Source organism: Triticum dicoccoides, chromosome 7A (genome assembly GCF_002162155.2).
Source record: "Triticum dicoccoides isolate Atlit2015 ecotype Zavitan chromosome 7A, WEW_v2.0, whole genome shotgun sequence".
Taxonomy (NCBI): Eukaryota; Viridiplantae; Streptophyta; class Magnoliopsida; order Poales; family Poaceae; genus Triticum; species Triticum dicoccoides.
This window is the reverse complement of record NC_041392.1, coordinates 17,013,201-17,031,825: the sequence shown is the minus strand read 5'-3', so window position 1 is coordinate 17,031,825 and position 18,625 is coordinate 17,013,201.

The following is an 18,625-nucleotide window of genomic DNA, read 5'->3' as shown; positions in this document are numbered from 1 at the left end:
TTCTGTCCATTCTAATGTAATTGGCGAATGTGCCATGATCTAAAATCAGTTTTTGTTCAAATTGTGTAACACACCATGGCATATTATTTTCTTTCAAAATAGCATGGCAAAGGTCTTCTATTTGTAGATCATGGCATATATTTTAGTTTGCAACATGCCAAAAAAGATTTATTATGGGACCATGTTCAGGTGCAAATTTGCAAACTTCAAAATTTGGAATTGTTTTGGTTTGCCACCATGTTCAGGTGCAGATTGCCTTGATCTTTTTTCGTTTTTGTTCAAATTGGTTCTTTTATATTTCTAGCATGATAATTTTTACACTAATTTATTCCATCGTGGAAACTTTCATTTTTATCACCATGGCAAAATCTGGGCTTTATTTAGTCCCAGCTAAATCTGGATTTTTTAGTCACATTATCAAATGGGCCAGACTGTGCCTTTTCTTTAGTGAAAGCAAAAGCCTGTACAGAGAGCTCTACAAGGGGTGTGCACTGTGCGGGTTGGGGAGCAGCTCACACCGAACGACCTCATACAGTCGATCGCCCTCTTGCGGCTCTGGTGGGAGGGTCTGGGACTGCACGTATGGTGAATATAGGGACCAAATTTGGCTCAGTCCATTCTTGCGGCTCTGGTGCATATATGGGCCTGTTCTGAAACTTCCTAGCTTCTCTAAAACTTCCCATAGCTTGCTTCTAAAAGCATCTTCAATAGCATGTGTATATTTGGATGTCTATATATTAATATAGACAATGGTCTAAAAAGATTGTCTCATATACACGTCCAGTTTTGCATCAGAATATCTATATACAGGGACCATGACAGGTGGGCCGTCGTTGGAGAGAGGAAGAAATCATGACTGCAGCTGAGTTTAGACAACGCCTTCACATTATCCAGGCGTGGACATTGTCGAGGTCGATATAGAGGATGTGTATATTTGGACGACCATATAGACAAGCTGTTGGACGCCTGTTTTGGGGTCACGTCGCCGAAAACAAGTATAGACATTCATATAGACAAGCTGTTGGAGATGCTCTAATGTGGCTTCTTGCTTTTCCCAGCGATCTGGAAAACGTTCTGGACGCAGGCAACTTCCCCTAGCGCTTGGTTGAGCTGGCAGCCCAGCTGGGGCTCTAAAGGCCTGCTTGTTGCCACCTTGGGCCGGCTAGAAGGAGCCCGTTTCGGGCTGAACTGCACACAGACCGAACAAAAAGAGAAACGAGCTCGGTCATATCTGAACTCTGTTGCAGTTTCCATTAATAGTACGAACAGCCATGGGTACACCATCAGGAAGAAGGATGGAGGAGATCACCTTGCGGTTTGGGCCATGGGTCTTGGTCGTTGGGATGCCCCTCCTTGCTCCGGAGGTGGTTTTCGGGCGTCAATGGCGTGGGGGTGTCCTGCTCGTTACTATGGTGGCGATGCTCCTCACAGACGGCAGTACTTGCGGCGGTGAGGACGGGAACCGCCAGGGCACTCGCTGGGAAGGCCGGATCTGTCGGCCTAGGAGCGGAATCGGCCGGCGACGGGGTGGGCCGAGCGTGGCGGCGGGACGGCGTCGCTGGGGGATCCGAGAGGGAGAACGTGAGGGAGAGGGGACCGAGCAGTTTGTGTGTGTCTCTCAAGCGAGGGAGAGGTGGGATCGAACCGATTTGTTGAGCGGTGGTAATCTGCATGTAAGTAAGAGGAACTCCAGATTCTTGAAAACGTGGAGTTGGGAAACCCTTGCTTCACAAAATTGCATTGCCGGCCCATCTTAGCTTCGTGAATTTAACTTCCAGAAGCTAAATCGTTCGGGTTGGCTTCTCTCTGGTAATTTGTGAAGTTAGGAGCTGGAGAGATTCAGAACTGACCCATATGTATGGAATTATTATGCATAAGATATTTTCCTGTCCAATGGATGTACAATCTGAAATCCAATGCTCCGCTGCACTTTAGCTGCATGCATAAATGGTTTGATGTAGTGTGTCATATTTGTGCTTCCCTACTCTATACAATAGCTTCGGTAATCAATAGGCAGCTTTGGAACTAAGAACTCCAATAATATAACCTTACTAAAAGAAATTGGAATGTGAATAGAAAATGTTGATTTTGTCAGAATGAAGAGACGATGGGTCCGCATGCATATGCATCTCACTTTCCTCACTTGCTTCCAGGGTGGTGGATATATTATGGCAGTACGTCCTTTTAATTAGCACCATCCAGCGCCTAAAAATTGCCGTTACTTTGAACGCTAGTAGGCTGCACATGACTTCGTCGGTTGTCGGAATCACATTTCATATGTAATCTTATCACAACGCTTTTACGACCTGCGAGGTACTTTGCGACCAAATTATGGAGAATCACAAGTGCTGCAATTTAACTAGGGAAAAAGATACACAAATATTATATATATAGCATTGGTATGATGTTTAGTTAATCATCCGTAGCAGGCGAATGCAGCCAAACTTTCATCCATCTCTATGTGGTTTGCCCAATTTTTATGCGTTAGGGGCCATCAATTAAGCGCCGTCTTGCTATGACCAGATCCGCTATTGCCGCTGGGACATTTTACTTGTTTTGCGGGGAGCATAGAACTAGCAAAGCATGGTGTCTCTTTATACCGCCTTTTCCTAGGCTTCCCACCATAGCATCTCCTCACGCCGGACCTTCATGAGGACACTCCACTAAAATCCAAATCTGTACTGGCCTCTGTTAGAGGGGAGAGGTTAATTAGAAGAGAACACATATGTCTGTAGTATTGTTTCCGTAAGATATGCCCATAAGTGCAGCATTTTCGGTACATACTACAAAGAACCAATGCAACTATGCCCATAGCCGTTGCGTGTGAGAACATGGTTAATAAGTATAGCTAGCTGATGGCTACATGAAACTGTCATGTCATTTATAACTATCATCTATAGTCACTCATACAAAAATGTAGGCTACAAGGTTGGTTATTTTATTAGTATTTTTTATCTTGTCCTTTTCTCTTTATTCATCATTTATTGTATTTGCCTAGAAATACGTGTATAGTTAGGCTCTTGCATGAAAGTCTACTCCCTATACTTTTTCGCATCTCTGGACGTGGAGTTTCTACATCCAGGAGCAAATGCGCCTGGTGTGAACAGTAACACCAAAAAAAATTCAAAAACTATTCAAAAAATTCTGAATTTTTTTGTGGCATAGTTTCACAAATGTTTGTGGTGCATGCAAAATTTTATCGCGAAATCACATTGGTAGAAGACGTGGTAAAAAAACAAAATTGATGCTCTGAAAATGTTACTTACAAAAGCATTTTGGAGCTCTGATTTTGTTTTTTGGCACGACTTCCACCAATGTGATTTCGTAATGAAATTTTGCATGCACAACAAACATTTGTGAAACTATGTCGCAAAAAATTCAGAATTTTTTGAATTTTTTAATTTACTGTTCACATCAGGAGCATTTGCTCCCGGGTGTAGAAAGTTAATTTCACACACCTCTCTCCTTCATATAGACAAAAATGACATGTATGCGGGCGATAAGCCTACTATTATACTTGCTCCGTGTGCAAAAATGCATGCATGTACGTACGTAAAAATCTGGACCGGATTAATTACTGGTCGCAAGTACTCCTGTTCCTGGACATTTTTTACGTAGATCTTCCCACTGCTTTCTCCCAGAAAGACCACGTTACTTCAGTCACGCGTGGATTAGTTAACGCTGATGCGTCAGTTTGATTCCTGCCTTCCTCCATACAACTCAATGTTACAAATATTATTTTGTCTCAATATATGAACTAGCACGCTGCACGCCCTTCCGGTAAAAAAGCGAGAAAGAGAAAAAAAACAGAAAGATTAATGTAGTTTCTCACTGTAACCTTGCCCTCTTTTCTTTGTGCACAGGCTACAGTAGTCATCAACACACATAGACAGCGGAATCGCTCTGTGTACGATCGAGAAAATTACATACAATTTGCGTAGGATGTAATCCAACCCCCCTACAGAGAAGACAGTTGACGGTCGTTATGCAGCGTTTTTTGTTTACTTCCTCCATCCTGAATTAATTGTCATAAAAATGGAAAGCATCCATTTTTGCGACTAGCATTCATTTTTGCGACTAGTCATTGGGGATGGAATGAGTATGAATGTACAAAAATGCGGTAAGTGTAGCTGAACAGCTAGAAATATAGTGACCGAGAGTTCAACATATGCATGCATGGACAATCTAATAGACGATGGGTCCATTGGCAGCTCATCACCTTGCTTCACTTGCTTCCGTGGATATGGTGGTAGTACCAACAATACATATGCACTTAAAACTGATGCAATTTTGGACGGGTTTCGTTGTGAGCACTTACAAACACTGCAAAAAGCTTCCTGTCCATGGCGGTCAAATGCACCCACCGTTGGGACAAAAGCATTTGAAAGAGAATATCATACCGCTCAGACATACTTCTGTCCATGACGGTTATCGTTGTTTTTTACTCCGTTTTTTTATCTTTTTCCTTTTTCTTTTTTTATAATTAAAGAACATTTTTAAATGCATGCACGTTTTCCAAATTTATGTGTTTTCTCTCAAATTTATGAAATTTTTCTAAGTTCATCAGATTTTTATTTCCGTTTTTTTGGAACTTTTTTTTTTATTTTGTAAACTTTCTTCTCAAATTCGTGATTTTTTCCATTTTTTATGAAATCGTGTTTTTCCTTAAATTGATGGATTTTGTAAAAAACTGAAATTAACGATATTTTCAAGTTCATGTTTTATTTTATTTTTTGTGAACATTTTCTGAATTTATGGTTTTTCCTTCCAAAAGTCAACCCGTCCAGGACTGCCAGTAGCGATCGAGCGGTGGAAAGTGCTAATGGCTCATCTCAAACAGAGATGCGCGTGACCGATAGAGCTCTGGTCAACACCTAAAGCGCCAATTAGGAGGTCTGCGCAGGAGCGGCGAACCTCGTTGATTGATGGCTCAGAGTCCAACCTAGTTTGGGGCTAATGTCTGGGCCATGTAAGGTGGAGAAATGTTGAGATCAAGCACGGCAATAGGGTCGATACTGTAGGCCCATGTTGCCCAAAGTACACAATGTGAGCGAACCCATGTTTTCAACTTTATTCAGTTTTGGATTTTGTACAAATTGAAAGTTGATGCAAACTAAGTTTCAGTTTTTTCACAAATTTAAAATTGGTACGAACTAATTAAGGTTCTCCTGTGGTGTACCTCTTTGCTTTCTGAGGCACTTCTTTGGTGATGCAAATTTGCAGAGTAAGACAACAATAGAACTGCCAAGCGCCAAACAGATAGATCCAAGTCTTAACCACTCTTTAATTGACAGCATTTTGTTAACCAGCGAGTCGGATAAGATCAACTGCATGCCGAACATGTAGCCTATCGGGAACCATGCATATGTATAAATCATGTATGGTTAAGTTGAGTGATACCATTATTGGGGTGGGGTGGGGGTGGTTTGCGCGATATACATGCACATGCAGCATTACCCTTTATTTATGTGGGAGATGTGCTCAATTTCATGAGAAATCTATAATCTGAACTCAATGCTTAACAATCAAACATGAAATTAATTGCATATAGAAATGCTTCAATTTAGTTCAGCGATACATCTATTAATACATACACTGGGACTGCACAAATAGCTATGTTCTTTTAAGGGCCACGCTATGCGTCCGCCGACGGATGACTAGAAAACATCTGCCGGCTCGCTAGCCGTTGGATGGACGCGTGGATGTCGATTCGATCAACCCACCCACAAGCGATCATGAAGGAGCCTTTGTGAAGGAAGATGGCTGAGCCGGAGCAGGTATTAGGCCTCAATGCGCCAACTCTTTTTTGCAACAAGAGCGGTGTTGCGGAATTAGGCTTGCAACAAGATGCTTGTTGCAAAACGTCGGAACTGCTATTTACCTTTTTGAAACACGGTCTGTGTTGTAGATTTTTGTTGCATCTGAGGCCTTGTTACAGTTTTCCTTTTACAATAGAGGTTGGTTGAAAAAAAATTGTCTTCACTTTTTTGCAACATAGCTTATGTTATGGGAGAAACGTCTGCAACATTGGAGTTGTTGCAGAAATTTTTTAGGAGAGTCATGAGGAGTCAGGGGCACATGTCACGTGGGACACGTGTCGCATGAGTGAACATGTGTTGTGTTGCGGATTTTTTTCGTCTTCATCTTTTTGTAACATAGATGATGTTGCGGAAGGACTTTCGCAACATGTGTGATGTTGCAAAAACATTTTTTACATAAACGATGATGTAGCACGACCCTTGTTGGAGAAGACGACTCAGGGAAAAAACAGTAGTGTGGTAGGCCTCAATGGGACACGTGATCATGAAGGAGCCTTTGTGAAGGAAGATGGCTGAGCCGGAGCAGGTATGATTTTACGCGATCATGAAGGAGCAGTAATCTTTGCTGCAACACAAGTGCTTTTTAATTGTGCAGACCCCCCGGAAGCTGAGATGGCAGCCTTGGAAGAAGGGCTTCGGCTTGCTCTACATTGGTTAGACCTCCCTCTCATCATGGAGTCAGACTGCATCGAGCTACTACAGATGGTGCATGCGAAGGAGATGAACCGGTCAGAGGCATGCGTACCGGGTTAATTAGATCAGACGGATTCTGACTCGTGACAGGAACATTAGACTAGTTAAAGGTAAGCAGGCATGCGAATGTGGCAAGTCATACCCTTGCCTCTATGGGTCGCTCGCAACAACGTACTACTTGCTGGCTTCGTAATTCTCCTATGGAGATAGCTAGCATAGTTGAAACTGAATGTAATCACCATGGTTGATCAATGAAAGTTCCTTTCCCACAAAAAAAAAGGGACACGCGTTGTGCAGGGAAAGCGGTGGAACGAAATAAAAAGATCCGTCGGTAGATTTCAAGCATTTTCCTTCTTTAATTAAATTTAAGTTCAATGCGTGGGGAGTTGTGAGAAAATTACTAAGCATGATTTTTTTTCCGACAAACCTGGTGCCAAGCAGAGGTTCTAATATCCCCTCATGGCCTCATCTAATAAAATTATCAACCGGTGATGCACTGTAAGAAAATTACCAAGCGGCAAGGCACCTTGGCAGGGAACCGCGAGACCGCGCGGCTGTGAACGGCGGCGGCAGCAGGGCGGCCGAGACTCGCGAAGGATGGCGAGGGCCAAGACCAGGGGAATTGGGTGGCTGGGGCGGCGGCAGTTACCATCAATTAGGGAGGCGGTCGGCGATGCTTGCGTTGGACGAGTGGAGCGTGTGATGCGTTTGCGCAGAGGAGTCATGCGTTGATCGGTGGATGCTGCCATGTTTGGGCCTTTCTTTATCTGGGTTGTGGTGGACTAAAGCAAGTCTCATACGACATGCCCTGCTTTTTCTATTCAAAAAAGAAAAACCAGCGAGGCATGCACGACCGGATGCGGGTGTACACGGCGATGCAGGGCAAAAAACATGTCGTCGCCGGATCTGACCAAGAGGAGAAACGGGTGAGAGAGGGATGAACGCACGCGAGGAAGAAGACACTGGTGTATTTTGTGCAGTCGAACTCGACAGCGTTTTTCTGTTATTCCTCTTGCTTTTTTTAGCGATTACAAGGCTAACTACCTCCCGATCAGCTGCTCTAGATCCGCGTCTGTCGCGCCATCCCACGACTGCGTCACTAGTGCCATACTGATCGGGAGTTTACATCAAAACAGAAAAACGGGAAACTGGAGATCGTGCAACAGCACGTCTCGCTACCTAGCTACGTGCATGCGCATGCGCATGGAGCTGTCCCATCGGACATGCATGCATGCACTTATTCTATGCTGAAACAGGCATGCGATGGAGCTGAACTTAATTAGGTCCTACATTTCACCCCCTTAGGATCTGCTCCTTAGTACCAACCTCGGACATTCCAAGCTTCTGACGCATCTCGACAAAGACAACACGGCCCAGCGCCTTCGTCAGTGCATCTGCAATCTGCTCCCTGGTACGAATGTGATCCACTTCCACCTGACCCTTCTCCACACAATCACGTATGTAGTGATACTTGATGTCAATATGCTTGCTACGGTCATGATGGACTGGATTTTTACTGAGAGCAATGGCAGCTTGGTTGTCCACGAACAGCTTGAACTTGGCCTGCGGCCTCCCGAGCATCTCACTGATCAGACGAGAGAGCCACACACCTTGGCACACCGCCACTGCCGCAGCGACGTACTCAGCCTCGCAAGAAGAGAGAGTCACTATCTTCTGCTTCTGCGAGCTCCAAGTGACAAGATTGTTGCCAAGGAAGAATACATTGCCGGAGGTGCTCTTCCGGTCCTCAGTGTCACCTGCATGATCACTATCTGTATAGCCAACAAGCTTCACCTCGCCGTGCCCGGCCTGATAACGACAACCGTAGCCCAGCGTCCCTCGAATATACCTGAGAATCTGTTTCACGGCTGCCCAATGATGAGTGCTCGGGGTCTCCATGAATCTGCTTACAATTCCCACGGCATGTGCGATGTCAGGTCTTGTGTTGACAAGATAGCGAAGACTGCCTATCACACTGCGGTACAGCTTGGGATCAAACAGCTCGCCTTCATCCTCCTCCATGAGCTTCAAATGACACTCCATTGGAGTGCTGCTACTGTTGCACTCTTCCATGCCGGCTACCTCTAGGATTTTCTCCGCATAACTCCGCTGATGAAGTGTGATTTCACCCTCTGTTTGGGATACCTAAATCCCCAAGTAGTAGCTGAGTAATCCAAGGTCAGTCATTTTGAAGAGCATCTTCATCTGATCCTTGAACTCTCTGATTAGCCCTTTGTCCGTGCCGGTAATGACAAGGTCATCCACATACACTCCAACTAGCAGAAAAGTGGACTCATCTCCACGCCTGTAGACTGCATGTTCCAATGGACTTCTCTCAAACCCAAGATTGACAAGAGAATCGTGAAGCTTTGCGTACCAGGCTCTCGGCGCTTGACAGAGGCCGTAGAGCGCCTTGTGCAGCCTCAGTACACGATGCTCTTCCCCTGGCACAGTAAATCCGGGCGGCTGGTCTACATACACCTCCTCACTGAGATCGCCATTTAGGAATGCCGATTTGACATCCATATGGTGAACTTCCCAGCGGTGGTGCGCGGCGAGCGTGAGCAGAACACGCACAGTCTCCAGTCTGTCCACGGGCGCAAAGGCTTCCTCATAGTCCACCCCTTGCTTCTGTACATATCCCTTCGCCACTAGACGGGCCTTGTACTTGGTGATGTTGCCAGCAGGATCCCTCTTGACTTTATAAACCCATTTCAGCCCGATGGATTTCTGACCGGCAGGCAGGTCTGACAGTTCCCAAGTCTTGTTCTCATGGATGCAGCGCATCTCCTCCACCATCGCAGCCTTCCATGGTGCATCACCCAGAGCCTCTTCAACGTCTCGCGGTTCTTTGGCACTGAGAAGACAGCTCTCATGATACTCATATTCAGCATCTTCTTCTGTGGCATCCATGACGCACGACATGCGTCCGTACCTGATTGGTCCGGTGTCCACGTCCCGCCGGTTTTCATCTTGTGACAGTGGAGTGGCCCACCTAATTTCAGGCATTCTCAGAGTCTCTTCTGTACTTGGTGTGGCTGTTTCTCCCATGGGTGAAACTGGGGTCTCTCCTTGTATTGCCGTCCCAATTGGTGTCGTCGGTGGCAGCGGCGTACTAGGCGAGCCACCATGAACTCCTCCGGTGTCCAGCTCCTCCACACCTGGTTCCGTGGTGTACACCACAGTGAAAATGTCCGGTGTGACCTGCGCCGGGGCCGCGGTCTCCGCGTCCCAGTTCCATGCCCGTCCTTCCTTGAAGAGCACATCACGAGTGACTTGTACCCTCTTTGTTTCAGGATCATAGACACGGTAGCACTTCGCCCCCTTTTCATATCCGACGAAAATCATCGGCTTGGAGCGGTCAGAGAGCTTTGTAATGCCCGGCCCCAACATCTTGACACTGTGCAACCAAAAGTTCGCAGATGCTGAACGGCCGGCTTTCGCCCGTTGCCACGCTTCATAAGGCGTGACGCCTTCGAGGCTGCGGGTGGGAGCTCTGTTGAGTAGATACACTGCAGTTTTCACAGCCTCTCCCCAGAAATATGCAGGTACTGCCATGCTCTTCATCAGGCATCTTGCCATCTCTACCACAGACTGATTTCGCCTCTCCACCACGCCATTCTGTTGGTGAGAGTAAGGCGCCGTGGTGTAGTGTTTCACACCCCTATCGCTGCAGTACTCTTGAAATTCCATTGAGTTGAACTCCCCTCCGCGATCAGACCTGAATGCTCGAAGTTTACAGTTACCTTCGGCTTCTGCCATGGTCTGAATCCTCTTGAAACAGGTGTGCGCCTCATCCTTAGACTTGAGTAGCTCAATCCACATGTACCGACTGTAGTCATCAACAAAAAGGATGAAGTATTTGTTCCCTCTTGGTGTTGGTGGCGTAATAGGACCACACAAATCTGTATGGACTAGCTCCAGACCATGCTCTGCTCGATATGAACTCGCCTGCGGGAAAGGGGCTCAATGCTGTTTCCCTAGTGCATAGCCATCGCAATACTGCTCGATGCGAGCTATCTCAGGCATACCTCGGACCATGCCTTTTGAAGACATGGCACGCAGCGCTCGGAAATGCAAATGCCCCATTCTAGCATGCCACTTCCAAGTCTCCTCGTCCACTTTCGTTATCAGACACACCGGCGTGTCAATGGTCAGCATGCCAGTGTACAAACGAGTGACTGATCGCCGGACACGAGCTAGTATGCGTTGAGCTAGGTCATGTACTGTCATCAGACCATTCTGAATCCCAATCTGACACCCCCCTTTGTCCAACTGACCAACAGAGATTATGTTGCTTCACAGGCTCGGTATGTAGTATACCTCTGTCAAGGCACGCTGCTCGCCGCTCTGGCACTTGAAAACAATGGATCCCCTGCAACGGATTGCTACATGTGACCCATCTCCAAATTTGACCGTGCCATGCACGCTCTCATCAAGCTTAGCAAACATACTCCTCTCTCCTGTCATGTGACTTGCGGCACCCGTATCAAAATACCATAGACCGTCAGGGGATGGCACAGGGATTACCTTTTCTTCATTGAGAAAAACTGCCTGTGGTGCCACTGGTTCAGCCGCTGTGCCGGGGGTGACCATGGCCATGAATAGGCCTTGCTCATGCTCGTCGCCTCCTTCGTGCACCAGATTGGCTTGTTCCTTCTTCCCTTGGTGACCTTGTTTTTCAAGATACGACCAACAATCTTTCTTCCAGTGGCCAAGTTTCCCACAGAAGTGACATTTCCCTTTCTTCTTTCCGCCCGATCCACCGAATCCACCAGCGCCGCCGTTGCCGGCCGCAGGTTTGCCTCTGCAGGGAGACTTGTTCTTGGCCGGCTGCTTGTTCTTGCCGGCGCCGCCGCCGGACGATGATCCGCCACCGCCGCCCTGCTTCTCGTGGGCCAGCCACTCCTCGTGGGTGAGCAGAAGACGCCCAGAGGATTGCGCGCCGCCGTCGAGCTCGTAGTGGTCTTCACAGGCGGAGAGGCGGCCGATGAGCTCCTCGATGGTCATGGTTTTGAGATCAATCAGAGACTCGATCGCCATAGCCATCGGGCGATACCGCCGCGTGAAAGTGCAACTATCCCTAGGTGGTTTTGGTAATTCATAACAACATATAGCTCATTGAGCTAATGCTATTCCAAGATGACTATTTCAGGAAAGCTCAATGATTGGCATGGCATGGATGTGAAAGTGGAACCCTCAAAATGCTAAGGACAAAGGATTGGCTCAAGCTCAAAAGCTCAAGACTCTTCATTTTATATTTTAGTGATCCAAGATCACATTGAGTCTTTAGGAAAAGCCAATACTATCAAGGAGGGATGAGGTGTTGCTTAATGAGCCTCTTGCTTCATGTGCTTAGTGATATGCTCCAAAACCCTCAACTACTTTCCCATATCCACATATGACCTAAACCCTAAGCCAAACTCGGTCCTACCGATTCTTTCTATCCGGCGCCACCGAGTTTCACTTGTCATAAGCCAGTGCCAAACCCTAGCAATTCGGTTCTACCGATAGGGATCTCGGTCTCACCGAGATGGGATTGCAAACTCTCCGTTTCCCTTTCGTAACTTTTCGGTCTCACCGAAAGAGCGAATCGGTCCCACCGAGATTGCAGTATAAACTCTCTGTTTCCTTTTTGTAACTTTTCGGTCTCACCGAAAGAGCAAATCGGTCCCACCGAGTTTACCTGACCAACTCTCTGGTTAGCTTATTACCAAACTCGGTCTCACCGAGTTTGTGTAATCGGTCTCACCGAGATTACGTTATGCCCAAACCCTAACCATATCGGTCCTACCGAGTTGCATGTCAGTCCCACCGAAAATCTCTAACGGTCACTAGGTTTACCTTTTCGGTCCGACCGAGTTTGTTGATTCGGTCCCACCGAGATTGGAAAACTGTGTGTAACTGTTGGATTTTGTGTGGAGGCTATATATACCCCTCCACCTCCTCTTCATTCGTGGAGAGAGCCATCAGAACACATACACAATTCCAACTCATATGTTCTGAGAGAGAACCACCTACTCATGTGTTGAGACCAAGATATTCCATTCTTACCATATGAATCTTGATCTCTAGCCTTCCCCAAGTTGCTTTCCACTCAAATCTTCTTTTCACAAAATCCAAATCCTATGAGAGAGAGTTGAGTGTTGGGGAGACTATCATTTGAAGCACAAGAACAAGGAGTTCATCATCAACACACCATTTGTTACTTCTTGGAGAGTGGTGTCTCCTAGATTGGCTAGGTGTCACTTGGGAGCCTCCGACAAGATTGTGGAGTTGAACCAAGGAGTTTGTAAGGGCAAGGAGATCGCCTACTTTGTGAAGATCTACCGCTAGTGAGGCAAGTCCTTTGTGGGCGATGGCCATGGTGGGATAGACAAGGTTGCTTCTTCGTGGACCCTTCGTGGGTGGAGCCCTCCGTGGACTCGCGCAACCATTACCCTTCGTGGGTGGAGCCCTCCGTGGACTCGCGCAACCGTTACCCTTCGTGGGTTGAAGTCTCCATCAACGTGGATGTAGGATAGCACCACCTATTCGAACCATGGGAAAAACATCCGTGTCTCCAATTGCGTTTTAATTCTCCAAACCCTTCCCTTTACATTCTTTCAAGTTGCATGCTTTACTTTCCGCTGCCAATATACTCTTTGCATGCTTGCTTGAATTGTGTGATGATTGCTTGACTTGTCCTACAATAGCTAAAATCTGCCAAGAAATAAAATTGGGAAAAGGTTAAGTTTTTATTTGGTCAAGTAGTCTAATCACCCCCCTCTAGACATACTTTCGATCCTACAAGTGGTATCAGAGCTTTGGTCTCCATTTGCTTTGATCTCCATAGCTTTTGGTGGTCATAGCCTTGGTTTCACAACCTAGGAGAGTATGGCGTCTAGCGAGGGAAATTATCACCATAGAGGTCCTTACTTTGATGGTACTAATTTTGCTAGTTGGAAGCATAAAATGAAAATGCATATTCTTGGACATAACCCCGCAGTTTGGGCTATTGTGTGTGTTGGTTTGCAAGGTGACTTCTTTGATGGGAAAGAACCAAACCGTGAAGCTACCGCGGATGAGTTGAAGATGTTGCAATACAATGCTCAAGCTTGTGATATTCTCTTCAACGGATTGTGCCCCGAAGAATTCAACAAAATCAGCCATCTTGAGAATGCAAAGGAAATTTGGGACACTTTGATTGATATGCACGAAGGTACCGACTCCGTCAAGGAATCCAAGTTGGATGTGCTTCAAAGTCAACTTGACAAGTTCAAAATGAAGGATGGTGAAGGTGTCGCTGAAATGTACTCTAGGCTTGCTCTCATCACAAATGAGATTGCCGACTTAGGAAGTGAAGAGATGACCGATAGATTCATCATCAAGAAGATTCTAAGAGCCTTGGATGGAAAATATGATACCATGTGCACATTGATCCAAATGATGCCCAATTATAAAGATCTCAAGCCAACGGAGGTGATTGGAAGAATTGTTGCTCATGAGATGTCACTTAAGGATAAAGAGGAACTTCACAAGAAATCAAGTGGTGCCTACAAAGCCTCATGTGAAGCCCCTACATCATCAAGTGAGAAACAAAACTTCAATGAAGAATTGAGCTTAATGGTGAAGAACTTCAACAAGTTCTACAAGAGTAGAAGCAAAGATAGAAGCTTCAAGTCAAGGTCCTACAATGACAAAAGATCTTCTAGTCGAGAGCGAAACTGCTACAGTTGTGGAAGACCCGGACACTATTCCAATGAGTGTACGGCTCCCTACAAGAGAAGAGAAGATTCTCCAAAAACAAGAAGCAAAGAATCACCACCAAGAGAGACAAGGAGTAGAGATGATCGTTATGAACGAAGATACTCATGGAGAAGCAAGGATTCGGAAAGGAAAGAAAAATCATCAAGGAGCTACACAAAACGAAGACATCAAGCTCATGTTGGTGAATGGGTATCCGGCTCCGACTCCGACAGCCACTCCGAGAGAAGTTATCACTCCGACTCCGAAGATACTCAAGATGAAGGTGTTGCCGGTCTAGCACTTGTGTCAACCAACTCCTACGACATATTTGACTCACCAAATGAAGGAATTGGAAGATGTTTCATGGCCAAAGGTCCTAAGGTAACACACCCCGAGTATGTTGATTTCAATAGTGATGAAGATGACTTGTTAGGTGATGATTTGCTTGTTGACAACTCTAGTGATGAATACTATGATGAAATGTCAATTAATCATGCTAATCAAGATAAAACGAATGACAATGATAAGGAGAAGATTGAGGCTCTAACTAAAGAACTAAACACTCTTAAGTTAGCTCATGAAACTATCTTCGAAGATCATCGAGAACTTTTAAGAGCTCATGAGAAATTACGCTTTGAAAAGCTCAATCTTGAGCAAGAGCATGAGTTCTTAAAAGCAATCAATGATGATCTCCGCAAGAAAAGTTCTTCTTACATTGCCAAGCGTTTACTCTTATCCACTTACATGCCTCAAGTCAAGTCTAGTAACAAGAACAAGAAAGATTCTTCCTCTAGTAGTAACAATGATTATGCTAAATCCAATATTGTTGCTTCTAGTAGTTCTCTTGATTCCACTAATGATTCTCTTAGCCAAGTTACACTTGAGCAAGAAAATAGCTTATTGAAGGGAATTATAGAGAAAGGAGTGTACAAAAGCCTTGCCGGGAGTAAGCAATTCGAGGAAATTGTGCGCAAGCAAGGAATGCACCGGAAGAATCAAGGTGTTGGTTTTGAACGAAAGTTCAATGCCAATGGAGTTGAGTGGGAAGAAGATCAATACCCCAAGACAAAGTTTGTTCCTCAACAAGAGAAGTATGATACTTCTTTCAAGGGGACACAAGCTCAAGATGATCTTCCACCACAAGACTACAAGCAAAAAGGCAAGGACAAGCTTCAAGAGGAAATTGATGCATTTGAAGAAGCTCCTAAGACCTTAGTCAAGTGGATTCCAAAGACTACTTCAAGTTCCACTTCATCAAGTACGACTACAACTCCAAGGATTCCCATCAAGATGGTGCGGATCCAAAAGAAGAAGAACTAGAGAGTTCTTGAGGGTGACTCCGCCAACATACTTCACTCTTATCATTTTGGCAAGAACAAGTGCAATCAACTTCCACATCTTGCACTAGTTCAAGGAGTCACAAACCCTCTTGTTGGTAAGACAAGGAACAAGGTAACCTAAAAGTTTTCATGGACATCATCTTGTGTGTGCATCACTCTTTGTCTATGGATATCCTTGTTTGTTCCTTGTGGGACTAACCCATGTAGGTATTGAAAGTGCAATTCACTCAAATGGATAGCTCCAAGTGATCTACATCAACATTGAGCATCCACATCTTCAACATCTACATGAAGTCATCATCGACAAAACCCAAGGTTAGTTCATCCCTCTAAGGGGGGGTATCACATCTAGGGGGAGCTTTACTCTAAGACTTGAGCTAAAGCAACTCTAAAGATGTGAACACAACAATGCTTTATGTAAAAGTGGTAACCCCACTTGAGCTTAAACAATGAGTATGACCTATGATCAAGTGTTCTCACTTGACTCCTAAGTCAATATACTCATATATAGATGACCTTGTCATCGCAAATTGCTTGATAGATGCTAGAATTGGTTGTGCATGCCTTGTCACATATTTCATTTGCCATCTTATTGTGTGAGCATGCTCGTTGCATATTTTACTCATTCGAGGACATCCACTTGTTGTTTTGATTGTTTTGTTTTATTTCCTTTTGCCAAGTGGATGGACAAGAATGCCTAAGAACCTCCTCTAGCTATCTATGCTTTTCTCGTCTCAAACTCTATTCATGCTACATCACAAAATTTGATCAAGTCAGATTCGAACCACTCTGTGTGAGGAGCGCTCGGAGTCCCCGATTCGTCATAGACTTAAACTTCCAAAACCTCTTTATGATTCTCGGTCTGACCGATACCCTAATTTCGGTCCTACCGAGATCATTAAGTTGATCTAGGTTTTCGATCTCGGTGCAACCGATTTGAACCATTCGGTCACACCGAGTTGCAACAACTGTATACAGTTTTGCATCTCTGTGCCACCGAGTTGTTCCACTCGGTCACACCGACAGGGTCGGGCTATATATAGTCACGGGCAAAAATTTGGAAATTTCTCCGAACCCCTTCGCCCGCGCGATAGCCTGCTCTGCCAACTTGGTCTCTGGATCGTCTCCTCGCCGCCAGCCGCCTCCAGTCGCTGGTCTCCGTCGCTGTCAACGGAAATTCAACCCCGTCGTTGCCGCCGTAGCGAGTCTCCGCCGAACTAGGGTATGGACTCTATCTTCGTGCTATTCCCCAATCCGATTCTCAGCACATTGTGATCATCATGATTCTTGCCACGTTTGTTAAACTTCTATCCAGTAAATGAACTCGTAGATTAGGTTTAATTCGAAAATTCTAGGGTTAGGTTTCCGCCGAAACCATCTCGGACCCACCGAGTTGAAAAACTCGGTCCCACCGATTTGGCTTATTCCATTGCACAAGTGAGACTCAGTCTGACCGAGAATTAATTATCGGTGTGACCGATTTTGGAACTCTGTGAAACCCTAGCAGTCTCGGTGCCACCGAACTGTGACTCGGTCTGACCGAGTTCACTAGGTTAGGTGCCAAAACTGCTTCGGTATCACCGAGTTTAGAAATCGGTAGATCCGAGATGCTTTCAGTGGGAAACTAAAACTAAGTTTTTGAATTATTTTTTTGCAAAAATCTCTGCATTTTGTGATGCTTATCCACTCTATCTCATCTATAACCTATTCACAGGTTCAGCAGTCAGAGTTTGCATCATGTCAGACCAAAGTGATAGCCAGAACTTGTCAGAGCAGCAAGTGCAGATGAGTGAGGGCACTAGTCCCTCAAGTTCCCCAGATGATGGCAGCAGGAGCACCCCTAGCAATCTGCCTAAAGCTGCCACAAGACAGAGAAAGAAGAGAACCTCAGACTCAGAAGATGAGGATTATGTGGCAGAAGAGGAAGCAACTTCCAAGAGAGTTGAGCCAGCACAGGGCATAAAACCAGGGATGAAGATCAAAAGGCCAGCAGGCAGGCAGCCTATGTCAAAGGCCAGAGCTTCAACTGAGAAGCCCACTCCCATTGAGCCAGTTGCTGCTGAAGGCAAGAAGAGGAAAGAAAGGGTGAAGAAAACTGTAGCCAGAGTGCTTGGCAAGGCTTCCATCCTGGAAGATGAGGAGGAAGAAGAAGAGGTAGTTGCACCAGCACCTAAGGCACCCAAGCTGATGGGTGATGCCATAAGAACAGGGGCAGCTGCTTCCAAGGCCAAGCCAGCTCCAAAGCCAAAGCCAAAGAGGAACACAAGAAGCATCCTAGCTACTGAGAAGAACAAGGCCCCAGTGGCTGAAGCTGTAGAAGAAGAAGAGAATGTTCTTAGAAAGCTCAAGCCCAAGATCCCAGACCACAACGATGCTCATCATGTGGCTGAGGATATGAAACTCAGGAGAGATTCAGGGCTCCGGAAGTGGAGAGAAGCAGACCCGTATGCTTCAAGGAGAAGGACTGCAGTTGACTACAGGTTTCACACCAAGGAGCAGCAAGACTTTTATGAGACAGTGCTGCTAGACAAGAAGCCAATTGTCTGTGATATGAGATGGGTTGATTGGCAATACATCAAGGACAACGAAGAGTACTACCTTGGAGTGCTCCGGACTCCACCACCACCTGAAGATTAAGCCTGAGTGTCGACTTAGCACTATGCATTTTCTAGGAACTTTTTGGTAACTTGTTGCCAAAGGGGGAGAAAATGTATAGATCATAGGCTTCGAGAGAGAGTGTTGCTTTTATTCTCTCTTGTTTTATTTGGTGGTTTTTCGAACTTTGTTTGCTTTTGTGTGAGATACTATGTCATTGCTCGTGAGACATTGATGATCATGTGTTTGATCATAAGCTACACTTAATGTTTGCTTATTATTATCATCTTATCAATCTTATGTGATCATTCACTATTCTTGGTGATGAGTGCATGTATTTCATTCTTATCATTTTAAGCGCTCCACCAAGATGTATGTGACATGGAAGAGTAACCCATGACTCTAACTCTTTGTGCATTTGCAGTCCAAAGCAAATTTTAAATATGCACA